This window comes from Hyla sarda, chromosome 4, assembly GCF_029499605.1.
Source record: "Hyla sarda isolate aHylSar1 chromosome 4, aHylSar1.hap1, whole genome shotgun sequence".
NCBI classification, from domain to species: Eukaryota; Metazoa; Chordata; class Amphibia; order Anura; family Hylidae; genus Hyla; species Hyla sarda.
In genome coordinates, this window is record NC_079192.1 from 197,284,566 (window position 1) to 197,307,908 (window position 23,343).

Sequence of the window (23,343 nt, forward strand, 5' to 3'; positions counted from 1 at the left end):
TTTTGCTAACTTCACCACATGGAACGCTGCTCTCCACCATGTCTGTACTCTCCGACTGTCTTTTATAGTGGGCTTCCCCAAAATGGTGGCCGGCAGGAAGGACGTTATCAGTGCAGCCCCGACTTCCGGTCCCTCCAGAGACGACTCCTGTGTCTCCAAGTTCCTGTGACACAGCAACTTGGTGGCCACGCCCAGGGGCAGGGCGTGGCGCAGCACGGGCTTTCTTCACGCGCTTTTCCGGCAGCAGTTCGGCTCCGCCTGTGCCGACCGGATCAGAGGATCGCAGCATGAACTCATTGCGCAGTTTACACATCCTAGTTGTAGATTAATTTTCGCCTCCCCCTTACTTTTCTCGTGGCCCCCTTGTATGGTGCACCACAAGCACCGATCCCGTACACAGCAACACGGTTTACAGCACATGAATAAAGTTTGTTTTCTGGGGGGGAGTACACTTTCACTAATGGCGACTGTAGTAGGCACACACCCGAATCCTGTTCGTGCAATGCCAAAAAGGCTTTGTGGTAGGCCTCTGGGGTAGGGGTAATGTAGTCAGGGTTTTGCTTCAGTATATCAGGGGTTAAGGTTAACCCTATAGTTCGTGACGCCAAGCTGAGGGCTAGTATGCTGAGGTAATTCTCCGGCCTATCGCCGCCCTTCCCTGTAACAATAGGTGCATGCAGAAAATGACTGAAGGTCCACAAGGTAGTTGAACTTGAACTTGGATAAATTTTACTTAAAGGCTTGCGGCACATCCAATGAACAGTAACAGTCTCAATAATACAGTCTCCATACACTTCAGTGACTGACAGTTGTTGTGGACTTGACTTCTGATATAAGTCTTTGAATTTAGGGTAATTTGCAAAGATCCGTCCGGATTTAGGGGATAGATATGGTCCGGTGATCTTTCAGAGTGCTTAGGGATTGATTACACTCACAGTTTAGAAGAGATAAGCCGTCGCCGCAAGGCTCGGGCCTAACTCACTGATGACAGCAGTGCAGATCCTTCCCTGTCAACAGCCCACGAGGAAAGAGATGCTGCTTGCTACGCAGCACAGGAACAAGAGCGAGAGTAATGGCCACCGCTCCCTTATATGGGCAGGGGCAGGGCCGTTTTGGATTGGTCCAAGTCAGCTGTCACTCACCGTTACATAGCCTGATGGGTAAACACCTGACTTCCTCCAAAGGTCCTTAAGCTACAAACCATAGAGTCTTTGGAACGCATCACGTGACCCGCAGGTCCTGCGACGCTAAGTAAGTACACCTATTATACAAATATATACATTCAATTTAAATAATTTTATTTACAAAAGGGGGGACAAGGGGCTAACTAAGGATGAGGACCCCACCTACACCTAGGGACTCTGACTTTGTGGACCTCACCACAAGGCAGCAGATCCAATCCGGTGCCGGGCCACCACAGATATTTCAGAGGATGATTGGCCTGAGACTTCTGCATTTCAGTCCGGTTTGGATCTCTTAGAGGTTTTTGCCCGTTGCAAGTGCTCTTTCTCCCGGCGGATGGTCTATGGTGTAACTGTATGACACCTGAATCATGGCTGCACTGGGGAAGAAAGCTCTCAGAATGTAACTGACCTGCTCCCTTTATATCAATTTTCTTAGAAATTGGGGAGGTACGGTTATCATGAAAATGCCTCTTTTTGCAGATTTTTGAAGGCCTTTAGCTAAGTTAGATGTTGAATCCTCAGTGGACCAAAAATGGTCCAAAGAAGTTTTAGTTACAGGAGTTGAAGATTTTTGAGGGGTATTCTGGGTAATAGGCATAGCTACAGCCTTGGCTATGGAGTCCTGCACTGTGGATATAGCAGTGTGTATGGCCGATTGGACGGACCTAGACACTGATTGATCTACCATGTCTTGAATATGGTCAATAGACATTGTATATATATAATAGACCTGAAAAATATGAGAGGATAATAAGTATGACAAGAAATATATATGTATATATATATATATATATATATATATATGTGTGTGTGTGTGTGTGTGTGTATGTGTGTGTAAACAGATTAAATATATTTATTAAGTAATTAATACATTTTAGAGTAAATATAGCAAGAACATGTATATAAGAATTATGTCATAAAGTATATAAATCGAATATATATGAATTAATATATATTTATTTTTACATATATTTATTTATATTTTTTATTATATTAAATCTATATAGGAATATAGACTAAGCTATTTAATGAATTAGTAGAAATTAATACTGATATTAACCTGAATATGGGATATATGTTGCCAATAATTCTGCAGAAGGAGCTGTGATACGTCCTTTCCTCAGTGAAGCGGAGCCACGTCTTAGGAGAATATAACAGCGTGCGAAAATGGGATTCAACTGAGAACCAGTTGAAGGGAGGGAGAGGGAGTGAGGGAAGTATTGCGATACTTACCGTGGAACCCTGTGGTGCAGAGGAGAGAGAGAATTGCGGGATGGAACAACAAGACGTTGCAAGGCTGAGGGCTGAGGATAATGGGGTATAGGTGATATAAGAAAGAAGAACTAAGTAAGTAATAGTATAAGGTATAGGAGATATTGATAAAGATGTAAATACCGGAGCTTCTGGAACTGTGAGGGGCACAGACACAAGCAGAAGGACGGCAGAGGGAAAAAAAGGGGTTAAGTGATAAGGTTTGAGATATAAATTAAGTAAATTTGGAGAGATATTTGAAATAACAATGAGCAACAATGTGTATGACTTATCTTCCTGCGAAGCAGCAATGAAAGATGAAGTTTTCCATGATGAGACTCATTATATCAACTCTGCTACACGTTGCTTGGCTGTGAAACTCATTTATATGCATGACATCATTCTGATTGGATTTTTCTTTTCCTCTGTTTAATTCACTATTGCTGCTCTGAAGTAGTAAATGAAAGATTTAAGCATAATATGAAGCCTCTTGTCTGCCATAAAATTCAGATTACTATTAGCAATTGTATATGTTTTAAAGTTCCTTTGGAGATGGTTATTGATGTAAGTTGAAGCCCCTAGTTACCTTTGCAACATCTTTAGCATTTGACATTTGTGAGAGCTTCTCAAAACCTTTCAGCTTGGGCCTCACCCAAAAGACCAAAGTCATTCCTGGGCCTTGCCAAACACATCAAGAGGATGCCTGGGTCTAACTATCTGTGGTGGAAGTCCATGCCAAATTTAAAACTATTGCTCAGTCTATCTCTAATTTGCCTCTTCAAGGGGTACTACAGTGAAAAATGTTTTCAAATTAACTGGTGCCAGAAAGTTGAACAGATTTGTTAATTACTACTATATAAAAATCTTAATCCTTCCATACTTATCAGCTGCTGTATACTACAGAGGAATTTCTGTAGTTCTTTCCAGTCTGACCAAAGTGCTCTCTGCTGCCCCCTCTGTCCGTGTCAAGAACTTTCCAGAGAAGGAGCAAATCCCCATAGCAAACCTCTCCTGCACTGGACAGTTACTGACATGGAAAAAGGTGTCAGCAGAGAGCACTGTGGTCAGACAGAAAAAGAAATACACAACTTTCTGTGTAGTATACAGCAGCTGATAAGTAGGATTAAGATTTTTAAATAGAAGTAATCTACAAATCTGTTTAACTTTCTGGCACTAGTTGATTTAAAACAGTTGTTTTCCACTGGAGTAATTACTTCTGTAAAATCTGCCTCACTAGCTGTCCCTCACCAACAACTAGGGGGGCACCTGGAATAGTCACACATATGTACATATGTAGAGACCTGGATCATATAATGTTTGGCACATATTCTTCACCCCAAGAAGTGTTCCTTCAATGCAAGATTATTTTCATGTAGTGACTAGTATTTCATATAGCATTAGCACACTGGTTAGGAATTTAATATAAGGAGAGAGACTAAAAGAACTATTGGTGTCCTAGTACTTTACAACAATATTTATTTTGCTGTCTGGGTATGTGAGAATTATTTTGAATGTCAAAGCAGATTTTATGGGCATATACTATAGCCATACTTTAATTCAGAAATACTTTTTTACTTTTATTCTTCACTTAGACTGGACTCTCATCTCTCCAACATCAGTATAAAGTCTCAATCATTTTAAAGAGAACAAAGCCTGTATTCTTGGAAATATAAGCGCCCACTCTTTCACAAAGCCTTCTTTCCTCTGAACAGTAGCTGTTTAATAATATAGGATTCCCATGCTCTGTTTAAAAGTCAGAAAATCTTCTAAAAAATAGAATGTCACCTTGAATCTTAGAACTGTAACATGCTTTTTCTCTCAATATCTTTTTTTAATCTATAGCAGAAAACAATGATTGTTTTAGGGTAAGATGAACATGAATTGTCTTTTCCATTCATACTTTAGTAGCTGTAATTATGTGTAAAGGATATGGGAACCAAAATTGCATTTAATTACTTTTTAGCATTTAAGCAACATTATCACAATCCCCTCATCTCCATAATCCAGAATTGTTACAAGCTGTGAAAAACATTCTAAAATCACCCACACTTTCACCTGAGCAATAACTATGACTCAACAAGCTAGAATGCACCTCTTTACACATTTTGACATTTTCATTGTCAATTTAAAAGAATCTAGAAATTAATTGTTACCTCCTACATCATGTTTGCCATCATCAGAATGTATTTGTTATCCCTTCTCTTACATCCGGTTGCTTAACATTTACTGACATTTTTGACTATCCCTTATATTTGTACAATGAAGGAATAAAAATTAACAAAAGCTGAGCAAAACACATCAAACAACTTCTATTAACTAAGCATTCTTTTCTTACTGAGCTGTCTGAGCTGCCTTCAGACAAAACAGGTATAAATCTACTGAAGTATGACATAATGACAGTGGGGAACAGGGTGACAGAGGAGAGAGTTGCGGATATTACTAGAGGCTGTCTTTTCTTATGCCACCTCTATGCTGCACATCAGTCCCTGGAGCGTGCCTATTTTATCAATATTTGTCTGGTGGCAGCTTGTATTACTTTGATCAGTATGTGTGGCTACCTAAACATCGCAATGTAAAGTAAGAAAGAGCCCAGAATCCCAACGTACAGTAACATGATCATAGGGAATTGTTAGAGGAAGTATGGATGACAGTGAATTTACAATCTGTTCTCCCCAACAGGTTTTACACAGCAGAGATGGTAAGTGGCCTCCAGTTCCTTCATGGACATCGTCAAACGGTAAGTAGAATTTTCCCTCTTCTCTCCCTTGACCCATCCCCTGTTTCCTGTTTTACTAAACAGATATGTCATTCTTTTCTCCTATTTCATTGCGCCATCAACACAAAACATCATGTTGGTGGAGCCTGGGGATTTTGGTGTCCCTGATGGCTGCAGGATGCTCCCCATTTTACTTTGACCACGTTGTGCAAAAGGCTTTAAAAGAAATCACCAAGAAAGAGACCAAATTTTCACCTGTGCTCGATGCTGACATGAAACATCTCATCATGAAACTGTTGTTCAAGGATCCTGAGATGCAGCTAGGTGTGTATAGGAACATCGAAAAAGCATTAATTCTCTTCCACCATTGGCTGTAAGGAACTGGAATAGCGAAGAGTAAAGCCACCATGCATGCCATATAAGACAGCTCTGCAAACTAAATATCTGCATTGGCCGGGGTACACAACAACCCATCACCCAATGCTTTGATTTAACTACATGTCACCAAGCTGGGCCTGGGAAGATCCTCTTCCTATGGGGTCAACTCAGATTTAGTTTTTAGTTTGGGGTCATCATTTTTCGTCCTTGCCTTCTATCTCTGCCAATGACTATGTCTCTATTTCCCTTTAGGTGGATGAGGTGATCTGGACTGTGAACTCAAATCAGCACAGGCCAGGTAAGTACTGCACACACCACATCCACATCACACACACTGCATCATAGGTATAGGCATCCACACATACACTACATGATAGGTATAGGAACCCACACATAGACACATACAACAGGTAGATGAGATATCGGCTTGATCCAGAGATTTATTCTGATCGCCACATTTGGGGTCAGGAAGGAATTTTTTCCTCTGATGTGAACGGTTGACCCATTCCTTACAAGAGGTTTTCTCTTTCCTCTGGATCAACATGGCCATTAATAGTTTCAGTAAAGTAACACAATATAATAAATAAGTAACTATATATATATATATATATATATATATATATATATATATATTTAGCCAAAAAATGTACATAAATACAAACATTAGATTAGCACACATGTATAAAAGTTCATTTTATTTATTTTGTATGAATTAATTATTATTATTATTATTATTTTTTAATAATAATTTACACATATATACATACATAATAGTCTTAATAATTATAAAACACTATCTTATCTCTTAACTCCCCCTGATATCTATAAATACATTTCTACCTTTTGGCCCCCAACATCTTGTATGCTTGTTTTTATTCCCATTGAACCTCCATTTAATTAATGTTTTATTGACTCGAATACCCTATTCATTAGGGCAGAGTCCACACAAGTTGGCAAACGCATATATTTGAAACCACTCCCACATGTGTACACCAATGTTTGTGTGATGTTGCCTTGATTATCATGGTTTTGGACACGTGTTTGCCAGCATGTTTGGAGGCAGTCTAACACTGTGGAACTTGGTAGGTTGTCCAGTCCCATCTAAATGATATTTTTTCCTATGCAGTTGTATATGTCAGATATAAAGCCTAAATTTGGTGTAAACAGAACCTGAGGCGATTTTTGGCTCTACTCTACCCCTTGTTAGAGGGATCCCTAGTGATAAGTTGATCACCTTTTATCATGTTGCAGGAATCTTCAGTTTCCCTACAGCACCTCTAAAGGGCAAATCAAGCATTACACTGGGCTTTCTATGTAAAGCATGGAAGTATAGGGACCTCCAGAGCAAGAGACACTACTAGTAGCCTGTCTCCAATATGACTAATAAATAGCAGTGAAACGTCATCACGTATTTCATTTCAGAAATCTCTGAAGAAAGTTGTGGCTGGCTCTACAATTTATTCAAAGTGGCCACTACAGGCAAGTAACAAAAGGCCTCACCATTGCTCTGCAATCTAAATGGAACAGTTTGACTGGTGAAGCCTCTATTGTAGTTTGCTCTAACCTGTGGCTTTCCAGCTGTTGCAAAACTACAACTCCTATTATTCCCTAACAGTCTTCAGCTGTGGCAGTATGATGGGAGTTGTAGTTTTGCAGCATTTGGAGAGTCACAGGCTGGAGAAGACTGCTTCACTGCATAGGACCTTTACAGGAGAGGTTTTGTTACCTTAGTCTCACAGAAACCAAGCCAGTGGAAAGTGGAAAGAACTATCCAAAGAGCTTATAGACAGGATTGTGTGGAAGGATAGATCTAAAGAATCGTACAAAAAAATTCTGCTGCCAAGTTCCTAAGAGCGCAGTAGCCTCCATAATTCTTTAACTGAAGAAGTTTGAAACAAGCAGGACAAACTAAGTAATCAGTGGAGGTTGGTAAGAGAGATGACCAACAAGCAAGAGCTGGCAAGCACACAGCACTGGCCCACATGGTTACTTCCCCCTTCCTATATCATCTCTGATCAGCTTTGTCCTTTTCTCCATCCATCTCACTTTCCTTCTCCATCTGGCTCAGACTGCCTTAACGTCTTCCTCTCTTCAGCATCTGACAATCATTGTTGACTTCACATTTGTGGTGTCCAGGTACCGCATCCTATACGGTACCTATGTATGTGTGGGTCCCCATAGCCAGAGTCCCTAGGACGTAGGGATCCCTGTCATTTAGTTTAACCCCTTGTTGCCTCTATTTCTAGTAATAGACCAGTGGCCTTTATAAGGTTACTGTAAATATAATGATATATCTGTAAATAAATGGTGAATTACCTGTACCATAGCGTTGCAGGACCTGCGGGTCATGTGACTAGGTGAACTCTATGGTATTGAGCTTAAGGACCTTTGGAGGCCCTGTGACGTATGCAATCCCATTACTCTCTGTAATGGTGAATGGCAGATGTTCGGACCAATCGTGTTCGCCCCGCCTGCCCATATAAGGGAGCGGCGGCCATGTTTCTCTCTCTTACCTCGTGGGCTGTCATGAGAGAAGGATCTGCGCAGCAACTAACGCAGTGAGTTAGGCCCGAGCCTTGCGGCAACCGCTGAACAAATCTAAATATAGAGTGTATCAATCCCCAGACACTCTGCAGCATCACTGGACCTAATTATACCCCTAAATCCGGACGGATCTGCAAATATCTACCCTAAATTCAGAGACTGTGAGACTAGCTCAAGGTCCGCAACAACTCAGTCACTAAGCAACATAAGGACTGTTTACATGAGACTGTTACTGTGCCTTGGATACTGCAAGCACTTAAGTAAAGTTGTTCAAGTTCAATCTCCTTGTGGACCTTCTGTAATTTCATGTACCTAATGTACCTATCGTTACTGGGAAGGGCGGCGATAGGCCAGAGCATTGACTCAGCATACCAGCCCTCAGCCTGGCGTCACGAACTATCGGGTTAACATTAACCCCTCATATACAGATACCATACCACCACTACCATACACCCCCCAAGGGCTACCACACATTTTTCTAGTGCCCTCCTCACCTCTATACAATTTTCCCCTCAATACACCCCCAAACTGTATAATGCCCCTTGGTGTCCAATAGAAATGGGTAGAATAGTAGGTCTCCCATTCAGTAGGTAAACCCCCCAGAGTAGGCAGGTAGGTATCTCCCACAACAGTTAGTTCCCTTATTAGGTAGTCCCCTCAACATTTAGATACATGTAGGTAGGTTGGCAGCCAGGTAGGTAGTTATGTAGGTAAGAAATATAAGAGCAGCACATCAAGTTTATAGCAAAACACTGCAGAGGGTGTACACATGCATAGAATTTACGGTTGTCAATCCAGCACAATATTCCATGGAAAAGATGCAGCACACAAAACTGAATTAAGTGCAACAGTGGTTTATTCCAGAGTGTAAACAAAAGGGATACGTTTCAGTAGCCTCACGCTACCTTTTTCAATCATGTAGGTAGGTAGCTATGTAGAAAGGTAGCTAGCTATGTAGGTAGGTAGCCAGATAGCCAAGTATGTCGGTTGGTAGTCTCGTAGGTAGCTATATAAGTAGTTAGCTATGTAGGAGGGTAGCTAGCTATGTAGGTAGGTGGGGTTGAAATGTTCTGACAGCTCTCTGTTTTGTTTTGGTTTGGGTTACGCCCAGCTGTCTGGACTGGTCAGCTGACCTTGATGTGAGCACCTGGCCTGGGCCTATATAAGCTGCTAGTCTACTCCCAATTCTTGCCTGCTAAAGAGCTCTGTGTACTCCTAACTAGCATTTATATTATATCTGTTAAATGTGGTATTTTGACCCTTTGGCTCCGCTCTCTGACTCTTCTGCTGGCTTTGCAAATTGTAACCTCTTGGTATCAACTCGGACTGTGGACAGGGACTTATTGTGTGTATGTTTAGTTATTTTTCTGTTAGTCTGAGTAATGCCATTCTTTGTCCCGACCTCCGTCTGCATTATAGTTATTGTAAGTAGGGGCCGCCAACGTGGTTATGGACCCGTTACCTAGGGCGGGTGCGTAAGTAGGCAGGGATAGGGGAGTGGGCGAGAATATTGTGCACTCCTTCCCTGCCCATACGTGACAATAGCGCTAAGCCAAATGTGAAATATGGCATGTCTTACTTTGCAATACTGATATGATGAAACATAGAGGTTCTTAACTTACCATTTGGCTAAATATTTGGCCTGTCCCAAATGAGGTCACCTTATCGTGGTGCGATGGTACACACTATTTGTCCAAATGGTAAGCTATGAACCTCTATTTTTCCCCACAGCAGTATTGCAAAGCAGTATTGTAAAACATGTTGTATTTCACATATAGCTTGTTTGTATAAGTAGGTAGATAGCTATGTAGGTAGATTGATAAAAAAAAAAAACACAACAACTTATGCTTACCTTCTGTCACACGTAGCTGTCTTCTCTGCAGTATAGCTGCACCGCATCCTCCTTCCTGCACTGTGTGGGGGCAGAGGTCATAGTCTGCTCTTAGTGTAGGCCACAGGTCCTGCAGCTCACACTGAGAAGAAGCTTTCAACTGTATGTGAATGTGAGCATAGAGCTGAAAGCTGCCTGCCGATTCAGGACAAGTGTCCTGGGTTCCCATTAGCAGGCAGGCAACTATTTATTAAAGGTTGTACCAAGGGGTAAAGAAAACACTTATGCCTTACAAAGGTAAAGGAAAAGCAGGACCTCCAGACACCCTCATCCTGTGCCCCCTTCTAATCTCTTACTGACTGAGCCTGGGGAAGTGCCCACATTGACCACATATAGCTATGCCCCTTTCTTCCACATGAAATTCAAGGGTTATGTATACTTATATGGGCTTTTTGGTTTGCTGTTCCTGTTCTGTGCACACACTGTTTTGATCCTTTAGTAACTGCAGTAATTTTCCAAAAACTGTCATATGTTAACTAAGACCTTCTTTTTTTTGCATGTTCTTATTTGACAATAGATGGATAGACAAGGGTGTAACTATAGGGGGTGGACAGGTAGCAATCACACCGGGGGGCCCTGGTGCCTATGGGGGCCTTAAAGCACATCTGCCCTATAGGAGACCAGTGTTATTATTGGTACATGGGGCCCTGTTGCAGATTTTGCATCTGTGTCCAGAAGCTACAAGTTACGTCTCTGTAGATATATTGTAATATGCAGTTGATATACATTATATAAAATACTTATACCTTTATGTAAGGCATTGATGTTTTATAAACACATATTAAACTTGTCAAAGGCAAGATATAAGTTAAATGAAATAATATTGAAACCTTTGCACTCTATATGATATCATGCATTCTAGATTTCCCACTGGGAATGCTCATAATGTCGGCACGGTATAATTTTTCAATGCATCGTATGAAAAGGAATTTGGAGCAAGGTTAAGAATGTATACGTGGACTCAGCAGGATGCAGTCAGCAATAAACTTCTTTTAGGAATTTTACCAGTCAAACAGCTAAATTGACAGGGACCTACAGTAGGAGACTCCAACACAGTTTTCTGTTACAACACTCACATAGAGTATATATGCAGGAAAAAATCTGAATAAAATGATATCTTTTATAAATTATCCACAAAGTATTATGGTAACATTGTGAAAGCATATTTCTATTGCCCTTTCAGAAAAACTCAACAATATTTAACTTAATGTACTTATGTTTTCACTACCTAAGACCACTGGGGATCTAGGTATACATTAGTTAAGGGGTTAATTATATTGACCCTGGAGGTTTACAGTGTTGAATAGGTCAATACCATCAGGAATAGTACCATTACCATCCACCCAGACAGACCACCTAAGAAATGGGTCGGGGAACCTTGAAATTCTATAGGATGCCCTGACATATCTGAACACTGTATTAAAACTATCTGGAAGCTGCGTGACATGTACTGTATATGGATGCTGTATTTAAAGTGTACCTGTCGTCAACAAAAACTTTTTATATAATGTAGATAATACAATTATATGTATAATTGTAATATACATTGGTTAAAAAATTAGTACATTTTTGAGTGAAAAAATGCTGTCCCTGCAGCTATTCCATTTGTGTCTCTATGAGGAGTCCAAATACATGGGCCGGCAATATAGTTTGTGGTTTTAATATTATCTAGTGGGATCTCTAGGTATCTGCAGTACCTCTTTATCAGTTCGGGAGTGACTACCCCTCTATATATATTGAAAACCGATCCCACTGATAATCATTTTTTTAATAATATTTTTTCTGGGTTTATTTTAAACAACTTTAATAAAAGTTATATTTTAGGGGCATATTAATAAAGGTGTTACACCCGGGGCTATGGCCCTGGGGTTTGGTATGGTAGTGTTTATGGGCCTCTTATGCCCTTTGGGTTTGGTTCAAATAGTTAAGAACACAGAACAGAATATTACATTATTGCAGACTGGTTGGAGACACTGTAAAATTCTTTTCAAATGTAATTCCTCTTACATAATAATGCAAGTATATAGATCCAATATTTAACATAGCTGTTATAGATACATTTGTTTAAATACCCTCTATTGCCTGCGTACTCGATAAAAAGAAGTACACTTAAAATGCCAGAATAGTTACAGTAAATCTTTTGTAAGGGTAACTTGACCTGAGAATGGATGAATAATTTTGTTTCCAGATATGGTCTTGGTATTTTTCTTCAGTCCATTGCAGGTTTGATTTAACACAATAGGTTGATTGTTCATTTGTAAACAGATGCCTATGGCAGCACCAGGGCTGGGTATATAAAGGTGACCACTTCAGGATTCAGTGACTGTTCAAACTCTGCATCTGCCAAGACATCCAGTAAGGTATTCATAGGAGGTGAGTCACTATAGGGAGTGCTGCTGACATACACTACAGGGGTGTTAAAACATGTTACAATAGAAATGTTAACCCTTTAAACCAAAAAAGTAAAGGCTTTTGCATTTTTAGGGAAGGGTCACAAATGCCGTATTTTGCTGCATATTTTCTGCAGCTGATTTTGCAACGCATTGACTTCAATGGGTAAGAAAATATGCAGTAGCAAATATGTAGCACATATTTTGACAGGCTGTTCATTCGCATTAAACCCAATATAGTGGGTTATAGTTAGAGTGGACAGCATTAAAGGGGTATTCCGCCCCTAGACATTTTATCCCCTATCAAAAGGATAGGGGATAAGATGTCAGATCGCCGCAGTCCCGCTGCTGGGGACCCCTGGGATCCCCGCTGCGGCACCCCGCCATCATTACAGCACAGAGCGAGTTCGCTCTGCACGTAATGATGGGCGGTACAGGGGCTGGAGCATCGTTACGTCACGGCTCCGCCCCTCGTGATGTCACGGCCCGCCCCTTTCAATACAAGTCTATGGGAGGGGGCGTGGTGGTCGTCACGCCCCCTCCCATAGACTTGCATTAAGGGGACGGGCCGTGATGTCACGAGGGGCGGCGCCATGACGTCACGCAGCTCCGTCCCCTGTATCGCCCGTCATTACGCACAGAGCGAACTCGCTCTGTGCTGTAATGATAGCGCGGTGCCGCAGCGGCGATCCCGGGGGTCCCCAGCAGCGGGACCGCGGCGATCTGACATCTTATCCCCTATCCTTTGGATAGGGGATAAAATGTCTAAGGGCGGAATACCCCTTTAAAATAAGGGGTGAATGAACTTGTGAATGAACTACTGCCAAAGTTATAGAGTTATAATTCTATTGCTCTGCACAATGGAGGCAGGAAGAAAGTTTGCCAAGCTCCCCTGCCTTCTCAATATTCTCCTTTCTGCCCACCCCCCATAATGAATATGCAAAAGTATTCACTCTCACGTCACTAGAACGTGCGAGCCTGCCGGCACCTGCGCTCTGCGCAGAACAGAGTGCAGGCACAGGCTCTCACGTCCTAGTGCGTAAGAGTGAATACATTTATATATTCATTATGGGGGGCTGCCATTATGGGGGCTCTCCTCCTCCATTGCACAGAGCTGCGCAATAGAACTTGAAGACTAAAGACAGTAAGTAACCCCTTATTTTAATGCTGTTCACCTGCACTATAATCCAGTATATTGGGTTTAGTGCGGGTGAACAGCCTGTCAGTTTCCCTTTGAGTTCTGCTAGTTGGTCTTCAGCTCTTAGCAAGAAACGATACATATAATTAAAGAAAAACACCTTGAGGTACGTCCACATATATACAATATACATATGTTTGCAGTATATCACAAATGTACAGTATGTACAGTATGTTTATAAAAAAGTGCCCAATTTTGGATCAAAGTTGCATACTTTTTAATATATGCATTAACCTGTTAAGGACGTAGGGGGTACAAGTACGCCCTTGCGCCAGAGTATTTAAAGGGGTAGTCCAGTGGTGAAAAACATATCCCCTATCCGCGATCTCTCTGTATGGAACCCCGGCTCACTGGCTAGATAGCGCGTGCTGACCATCGCACAAAGCGGCGGCCGACACGCCCCCTCAATACATCGCTATGGCAGAGCCGGAGATTGCCGAAGGCAGCGCTCCGCCTCTGCCATAAGTTGTATTGAGGGGGGGTGTCAGCCGCCACTTCGTGAGGTGGTCAACACGCCCCCTTCCTACGGGCTGTTGGAGCCCCGTACAGGAGATCGTGGGGGGCCCCAGTGGTCAGACCCACCACGATCTGAAACGTATACCCTATCCTGGTTCCAGAAGATGTTATAAAAGGAGCCACCTTGGCTTGCACGTGTTAGTATGTCTCATAGCCCCTGAGGAGGTGGTTGGTGCCACGAAACATGTAGGGGAGACATGTTTCTGTGGTTTTAAAACAGCATATGGTCCCATTTAATACGTACTGCAGACATTATTACATAAATACTACTCCTGTAGGAGAGTGATATTATGATCTTGGGGACTGTGCTGGTATTTTAATATACTTTGGACCTTTTAATGGATAATAAATAAAAGTGACGGTTTAACACAATATAATTTCTATAGGAGGAGGAATATAAGTTAGTAGGGGTTTTATACCCCGTCACTTCGGTGACTGGGGTTTTGGTGTTAATAATTCTTCTTACTCCTTCCCCACTCCGGGCTTTTGTGATTGAGGTGTCATCAGAGAGCACTTAGACAGAAAAGAATAACTCAACTTTAGCAGCTGATAAGTACTAAAAGGATTAACATTTTTTAATAGGAGTCATTTACAAATCTGTTTAACTTTCTGGAGCCAGATGATATGTAATAAATGAAAGAAAAAAAAAAGTTTTTTCCTGGATAACCCCTTTAACTCATTGATCCGTCATCAGTCTCCTGTTCACCCACACTGTAACCCAATGTATTGGGTTTAGTGTGGGTTAACAGGATGACCGTTTTCCTATAAGAAATTGTGGCGGTCTCTGTGATGTGCTGTCTATGTGCAGGAAAGTTTTTAATTGGTTTAGCAATTCTTATGCTTTTACACATAATCCCTCCTAGACCTACAATGCCAAAATGGTCTTCTGTCTCATTTGCAACATTCCAACACAGTGGAACTCAACATTACGTGTTGAACCACCTGTACCAGCCGCACAAAGCAGAGACAGACCTCCTCATGCAGCAGACAGACAGTTGTTGGAGATAGTGTGACTTTCTGTTAAGGCATTGGCAGCTAATCAGAAACACCTGTTGCATGGTCAGCCCTTTCATAAAGGCAACATATATCCTTCTAGTGATATTTTTTTTAACCTAGGCCTGATCCCAAGGGGGAATCCTCTACACCTGGAAGAAAAAAGTTTTCACCATCATCACAGACGGGGATTCTTTAATATAAAGAAAAAGATAGGGGATAAGATGGCCGAATCTAATGACCCAGAAGTCCATGGGGTCTAGGATCATGGGGGAGATTTATCAAAACCTGTCCAGAGGAAAAGTTGCCCAGTTGCCCATAGCAACCAATCAGATCACTTCTTTCATTTTTAACAAGGCCTCTGCAAAATGAAAGAAGCGAGCTCATTGGCAACTGGGCAAATTTTCCTCTGGACAGCTTTTGATAAATCTCCCCCATGATGTTTGTCAGAGACAGGGCACAGCTTAAAGAGTATCTCCCACCATCTTTTTTTTTCAGTGCCCATTTAACCTCTTAAGGACCCAGGACGTTCGGGGATGTCCCCGCACCCTGGGCTTTAAGGACCCAGGACGTCCCCGTATGTCCTGGCGTTTTCCGGTCCCTGCTGTGCGCCGGGCACAGATCGGAAGGCATGTCTGCTGATATCCTTCAGCAGGCATGCCGTGCAAATGTCGAGGGGGGTCTCGGGACCCCCGCATGTCGGCGATCACCGGAGATCGCTTGCGAAATCACGCAAGCGATCTTCGGCGATTCGGGTCATTCAGGTCCCTTGTGACCCGATGACCTGGAAATAAATGGTGATCGGCGGTGTACAATTACACCGCCAATCACCTGCAGTTGCTGGCGATCGTCCAGCCAATAGCAGAGCGGCAGAGGAGGGGTTAACGGTCCCTTCCCGCTGCTGGACCCGCTGTTTTCGTTCAGTCAGCAGGTGCAGCAGCAGGAAGAGGACCGTTGATCCCCCCTCAGAGCTCCGGAGCCCCTCAGGAGCTGTAGAATAGGGAGAGCTGATTGCAGGGACAGGTGGGAGCAAATAAGTAACAGAGTGAAATAAAAGTTTCAAAAAAAGTTTCAAAAAAAGTTTCAAAAAGTATTTGCAGATAATGCAGATAATGCGGCATGTCCGCCCAAGGTGATCCCGCCCATGACAGGCTTTACAAAGTGAGGCCGGTCATCGATCACTTTGGGGCCAAATTTTTGGAGGCCTACGTACTGCTCAGGGACCTCTCGGTAGATGAGTCTCTCATCAGTTTTAAGGGGAGACTCATCTTCCGCCAGTATATTCCATCAAAGCGGGCGCGGCATGGCGTGAAGCTTTATAAACTCTGCGAGAGTACCTCCGGGTACACTTGCATGTTTAGAGTATATGAGGGACGAGATTCCCGTATTAAACCCCCAGATTGTTCCCCCACTCTGGGTGTTAGCGGGAAAATCGTTTGGGACCTTATGTACCCATTGCTGGATAAGGGTTTCCACGTATAACTTTTATACCAGCATCCCTCTGTTCAAATCCCTTTCCGCCAGATCCACGTCCGCTTGTGGGACCGTGCGGAAGAATCAGAGAGGCCTCCCTCTAAATTTTGTTAAGACGCCTATCCCCAAGGGTGAGTCCCGTGCCCTGACCCATGATAACCTGTTGTTGGTCAGGTATAAGGATAAGAGGGATGTCCTTATACTCACCACTATTCATGGGAATGGCAGCACCCATGTCCCTGTGCGAGGTACCGTGGGACCAGTCCTCAAGCCCGATTGTATTCTGGACTACAATCGGTATATGGGGGGAGTTGATCTCTCTGATCAAGTCCTCAAGCCATATAACGCCATGCGGAAAACACGGGCATGGTACAAAAAAGTTGCGGTCTACTTGGTACAGGTTGCCATGTACAACGCTTTTGTACTATCCCAGTACGCTGGCAACACAGGGACATTCCTCCAGTACCAAGAAGAAGTCCTAAGGTTCCTGATATTTGCTGACTGGGAAAGAGCAGGCCGGACTTCCCAAGGGTCTGGAGTTATAGGCGCCAGGATAGTCCCAGGCCAACACTTTCCAGGTGAGATCCCCCACAGTGGAAAGAAGGGGCGATCCCAGAAAAAATGCAGAGTGTGTTACAGGAGGGGGATTCGGAGGGACACCAGGTACCAATGTGACACTTGCCCAGATAATCCGGGCCTCTGCATAGGCTGCTTCAGGGAGTATCACACTTCCATGGAGCCCTAAATTTTCCCTTTTCATTTGAATTTTCCATAATTTAACCAATGTACCAAGTCCAGAGTACATTCCAAAATATAACCCCCATAAATCACTAAATTGCCCCCAAAAAACTGAAAAAAAAAAAAACCTGATAAGACCTCTGGGGGTGTTTTTTCAAAAATGGGTCATAGGTCACTGAGTCACTATCATCGGGGACTTTTTATGTTGCCTCAAATGCGCAGCGCTCTCTCGCCACCTGAGTGGGTGCGCATTTGAGGCAACAGGTTAGGGACGGCCATACACATCACATTCCCAGAATGATGACTCAGAGCATAGGGTTTGGGGCGGGCATATTTTTTTTAGTTTTGGCTATGCTCTGGGTCATCATTCTGGGAACATATCCTGTTTTATTATTTTATGATTTATAGTTTTCTGGCCCACTGTACCCCATATTACGGGCCTCTGTACCCCACCTGTCTACCCCAGTTACGGCCCGTTGTCCCCCATAGTGTTCCCCTATTTTAGGGCTCAGTGCTCCCCCATTAATACTCCTTGAGGGGGGATCCCACATCCTGGTTGCTATAATAAGCTCTAGGCCCCTGACTGACTTCCCACTCCAAGACCTGATGTGCACCCGCGGAGCGAAAATCATAAAAAATTAAGGTATGTCCTTATTCCAAAGAATTGTATTTACAAATTTTGGGGTGTCTTTTCTGCTATTAACCCTTGTAAAAATGTAAAATTTTGGGGAAAACCCAAATTTTTGTGAAATTTTTATTTTTTTATTTTACATATGCAAAAGTCGTGAAACCCCTGTGGGGTATTAAGGCTTATTTTACCACTTGTTACGTTCCTCAAGGGGTCTAGTTTACAAAATGTGATGCCATGTGTTTTTTTTTTTTGCTGTCCTGGCACCATAGGGGCTTCCCAAATGCGACATGTCCCCCCATTTCAGCAAAGTTTGCAAATGTGACTCCTTCTCTTCTGAGCATTGTGGCGCTCCTGCAGTGCTCTTGACGTCCACTTATGGGGTACCTCCATACTCAGAAGAGATGGGGTTACAAATTTGGGGGGTATTTTCTGCTATTAACCCTTGCAAAAATGTGAAATTTGGGGGGAAACACACATTTTAGTGAAAAAAAAATAAAAACATTTTACATATGGAAAAGTCGTGAAATCCCTGTGGGGTATAAAGGCTCACTTAATTCCTTGTTACGTTCCTCAAGGGGTCTAGTTTCCAAAATGGTATGCCATGTGGGGTTATTTTGCTGTTCTGGCACCATAGGGGCTTCCTAAATGCGACATGCCCCCCTAGCAAAATTTGCTCTCAAAAAGCCAAATATTACTCCTTCTCTTCTGAGCATTGTAGTTCGCCCGTAGTGCACTTCAGGGGAACCTATGGGGTACCTCCATACTCAGAAGAGATGGGGTTACAAATTTTGGGGGGTATTTTCTGCTATTAACCCTTGCAAAAATGTGAAATTTGGGGGGAAACACACATTTTAGTGAAAAAAAAATAAAAAAAATTTACATGTGGAAAAGTCGTGAAACCCCTGTGGGGCATTAAGGCTCATTTAATTCCTTGTTATGTTCCTCAAGGGGTCTAGTTTCCAAAATGGTATGCCATGTGGGGTTATTTTGCTGTTCTGGCACCATAGGGGCTTCCTAAATGCGACATGCCCCCCCTAGCAAAATTTGCTCTCAAAAAGCCAAATATTACTCCTTCTCTTCTGAGCATTGTAGTTCGCCCATAGTGCACTTAAGGGGAACTTATGGGGTATCTCCATACTCAAATGAGATAGGGTTACAAATTTTGGGGGGTATTTTCTGCTATTAACCCTTGCAAAAATGTGAAATTTGGGGGGAAACACACATTTTAGTGGAAAAAAAAATGTTACATATGGAAAAGTCCTGAAACCCCTGTGGGGTATTAAGGCTCACTTAATTCCTTGTTACGTTCCTCAAGAGGTCTAGTTTCCAAAATGGTATGCCATGTGGGGTTATTTTGTTGTTCTGGCACCATAGTGGCTTCCTAAATGTGACATGCCCCCCTAGCAAAATTTGCTCTCAAAAAGCAAAATATTACTCCTTCTCTTCTGAGCATTGTAGTTCGCCCGTAGTGCACTTCAGGGGAACTTATGGGGTACTTCCATTCTCAGAAGAGATGGGGTTACAAATTTTGTGGGGTATTTACTGCTATTAACCCTTGCAAAAATGTGAAATTTGGGGGGAAACACACATTTTAGTGAAAAAAAAATAAAAAAAATTTACCTATGGAAAAGTCGTGAAACCCCTGTGGGGTATTAAGGCTCACTTAATTCCTTGTTACATTCCTCAAGCTGTCTAGTTTCCAAAATGATATGCCATGTTTTTTTTTTTTTTTTTGCTGTTCTGGCACCATAGGGGCTTCCTAAATGCAATATGCCCCCCAAAAACCATTTCAGAAAAACGTACTCTCCAAAATCCCCTTGTCGCTCCTTTGCTTCTGAGCCCTCTACTGCGCCCGCCGAACACTTTACATAGACATATGAGGTATGTGCTTACTCGAGAGAAATTGGGCTACAAATACAATTTTCTCCTTTTACCCCTTGTAAAAATTCAAAAATTTGGTCTACAAGAACATGCGAGTGTAAAAAATGAAGATTGTGAATTTTCTCCTTCACTTTGCTGCTATTCCTGTGAAACACCTAAAGGGTTAAAACGCTGACTGAATGTCATTTTGAATACTTTGGGGGGTGCAGTTTTTATAATGGGGTCATTTGTGGGGTATTTCTAAGATGAAGACCCTTCAAATCCACTTCAAACCTGAGCTGGTCCCTGAAAAATAGTGAGTTTGGAAATTTTGTCAAAAATTGGAAAATTGCTGCTGAACTTTGAAGCCCTCTGGTGTTTTCCAAAAGTAAAAACTCGTCAATTTTATGATGCAAACATAAAGTAGACATATTGTATATGTGAATAAAAAAAAATTTTGGGGGGAATATCCATTTTCCTTACAAGAAGAGAGCTTCAACGTTAGAAAAATGCAACTTTCTCAAAATTTATATCAAATTTGGGGATTTTTCACCAAGAAAGGATGCAAGTTACCAAAAAATTTTACCACTGAGTTGAAGTAGAATATGTCACGAATAAACAATCTCGGAATCAGAATGATAACTAAAAGCATTCCAGAGTTATTAATGTTTAAAGTGACAGTGGTCAGATGTGCAAAAAATGGCCGGGTCCTAAGGTGTAAAATGCTGGGTCCTTAAGGGGTTAAAGGGGTACTCTGCCCCTAGACATCGTATCCTTTGGATAGAGGATAAGATGTCTGATCGTGGGGGTCTGGCTGCTGGGACCCCCAACGTGATCTCTTGGCCAGCACCATGGCATTCTGAACACGGACGCTTGGGGCTTCTATGTTCATGATATCACGCCACGCCCCCTCCATTCAGCTTGACCAATGGGCTTTAGTCCAGCCCCCCAGTATATAAAGGGGTGGCTGTTACAATTTCTCTCAGATTCCATCTTCTACTGAGCACAGCAAACACCAGAGATCTCAGTGCAAGTGATCAGCATCCGATGTAGTAAGTCTCAAGTCTATGTCTTCTGTCACTGAAACTAGTCAAGTCCTGCATATAGTCAAGTCAAGTTAATTACAAGTATATTGGTCCAGCAAGCCGCGTGGTCCTTCTGGGTCCTGGCCACCTCTCTGGGAAATCTGGCCTTAGCTGTGAAAATAATTCCATCTGTCTTATACTTAGTACAGCCTCCGTTTGACTCATTTCACTACTAGTAACTGGGATAGTGGAGAAGCCGGGTGTGTGGTGTTCCAGAACCCTAAAACCACACTGGCATCACAAACACTAGGGGTGAACAACATCTTGCCCCCGGAGTTAGTACCATCTGATCCCACCACTCACACCGCTACACCGTATAGAGATGTTGCGAATTGTTCACCGGCGAACAGTTCCCGGCGAATTTAGCATGTTCGCATTCCCATCGCCGGGCGAACATATGTGAAGTTCGATCTGCCCCCTTTACTTTAACATTGCAGTAAACTTTGACCCTGTGAGTCAGAGTCAGCAGACACATTACAGCCAATCAGCAGCAGTCCCTCCCTTCCAGACCCTCCTATCTCTTGCACGGACGCCAATTTACCCTCATTCAGCATGGTGCAGGCTTAGGAAATGGAGGGTCAGAGAAGCTGTTCCTGCTGTATAGGGAAAGCGATAGCAAGGTTGCTGCTAGGTGGTGTATTCAGGGTCCAGTTTACTTCTAAAGCACTAGTGTAACATCTGCTTTAAGGACAGCACCCAAAAAAGCCCTTTTTAGGGCTGAAAGATATCAGTCCTGGTTGGGAGGGAACCGCTGGTTAAAAGGGGTACTCCAGAATCAAACTTAAGTTCCTTCAAGCAACTAACTACTACAATATTCAAAGGGCTAAAAGATATCAGTCCATGTGTCTTGCAACAGCTGGAGGCACCCTGGTTTGGAGGGAACCGCTGGTTAAAAGGGGTACTCCAGAATCAAACTTAAGTTCCTTCAAGCTACTAACTACTACAGTATTCAAAGGGCTGAAAGATATCAGTCCGTGTGTCTTGCAAGTTGCAACAGCTGGAGGAACCCTGGTTGGGAGGGAACCGCTGGTTAACAGGGGTACTCCAGTATAAATCTTAAGTTCCTTCAAACAACTAACTACTACAGTATTCAAAGGGCTGAAATATATCAGTCCGTGTGTTTTGCAACAGCTGGAGGAACCCTGGTTGGGGACCACTGCATAAAAGGGGAACTCCGCTGGCAAGCTTTTTTTCTTTAAAGCAACTAACTACTACAGTATTCAAAGGGCTGAAATATATCAGTCCGTGTGTTTTGCAACAGCTGGAGGCACCCTGGTTGGAGACCACTGCTTAAAAGGGGAACTCCGCTGGCAAGCTTTTTTGCTCATTGTCACACTAGTGCAAATCACATTAGGTGTGACAGTTGTGCAAATTTAAAAAAAAAAAACTTTTTTGGCTGTTAAATAAAATCAGTCGTCACTGTCAGTTCACGTCACAGTTGGCATTTTTTTTTGCCTGCAGGGGAAATTGTGTCACCCTAGTGCAAATCACATTAGGTGTGACAGTTGTGCAAATTAAAAAAAACTAAAACCTTTTTTGGCTGTTAAATAAAAGCAGTCGTCACTGTCAGTTCACATCACAGTTGCCATTTTTTTTTGCCTGCAGGGCAAATTGTGTCACCCTAGTGCAAATCACATTAGGTGTAACAGTTGTGCAAATTTAACCAAAAAAGTTACAGGCAGAGGAAGGCCACCCCACAGGGGCCGTCGTGGTGCTGGGATTCCCTTTGGCCCTAGAATGGCCAGTGTTCAGAGGCCACGTACCTTGAACCCCCAAAGTTCTGAGGACTTAGTTGACTGGCTATCACAAGACAACCAATCTACTACAGCTTCCGCTCGGAACCTTGACGCACCGTCCTTCTCCTCCTCTAGCTTAGCTTCGGGCCCCTCTCATGCTACCACTTGCTCGCCTACCGCCACCACCAACACTAGCACCGCAGCAGCTTTACTTGATCCGTCAGAGGAGTTATTTACACATCAGTATGAAGACATGAGTGATGCACAACCATTATTGCCAGAGGATGTAGTTAACAGGGATATGTCTCAGTCAGGCAGCATTACACACATGGATTTACGGTGTGAAGATGATGTTGTACCCGCTGCTGCTTCCTTTCTTGAGGTGTCAGATAGCGGTGAAGGTGTTGATGATGACGATGTGTCCGTGGATGCCACGTGGGTGCCCACTAGAAGAGAAGAAAAGGGGGAAAGTTCAGAAGGGGAGACAGAGAGGAGGAGGAGACGAGTTGGAAGCAGGGGGAGGTCGTCGCAAGGAGCTAGTGGCACAGTCAGACAGCATGCATCTGCACCCGGGGTCAGCCAGACGGGACACCAATCAACTGAGTCGTGGGAAGTGGGAAGATCAACAAGTCAGTACAAGCAGCACACAAAGTCAAAGCAGCCATCCTCCTCCTGGTCCAGCATCTTCAGCCAGGTCAACCACTGCTGCCCTCCTTGCCCCTTCTCAACCATCCGCCTCTCCGTCTCTCGCCTTGAGCA

General features: G+C 43.0%; 1 long non-coding RNA gene across 1 annotated transcript in view; it reads left to right on the forward strand.

The window, feature by feature from the left end:
- Positions 1–5,345: 5,345 nt before the first annotated feature.
- Positions 5,346–23,343, forward strand: part of LOC130368873 (uncharacterized) — a 47,242-nt gene continuing 29,244 nt past the window's right edge. Inside the window, exons 1-2 of the long non-coding RNA XR_008892594.1 lie at positions 5,346–5,475; positions 5,782–5,827. This is a non-coding gene — a long non-coding RNA (uncharacterized LOC130368873). The remainder of the gene's footprint in view (positions 5,476–5,781; positions 5,828–23,343) is intronic.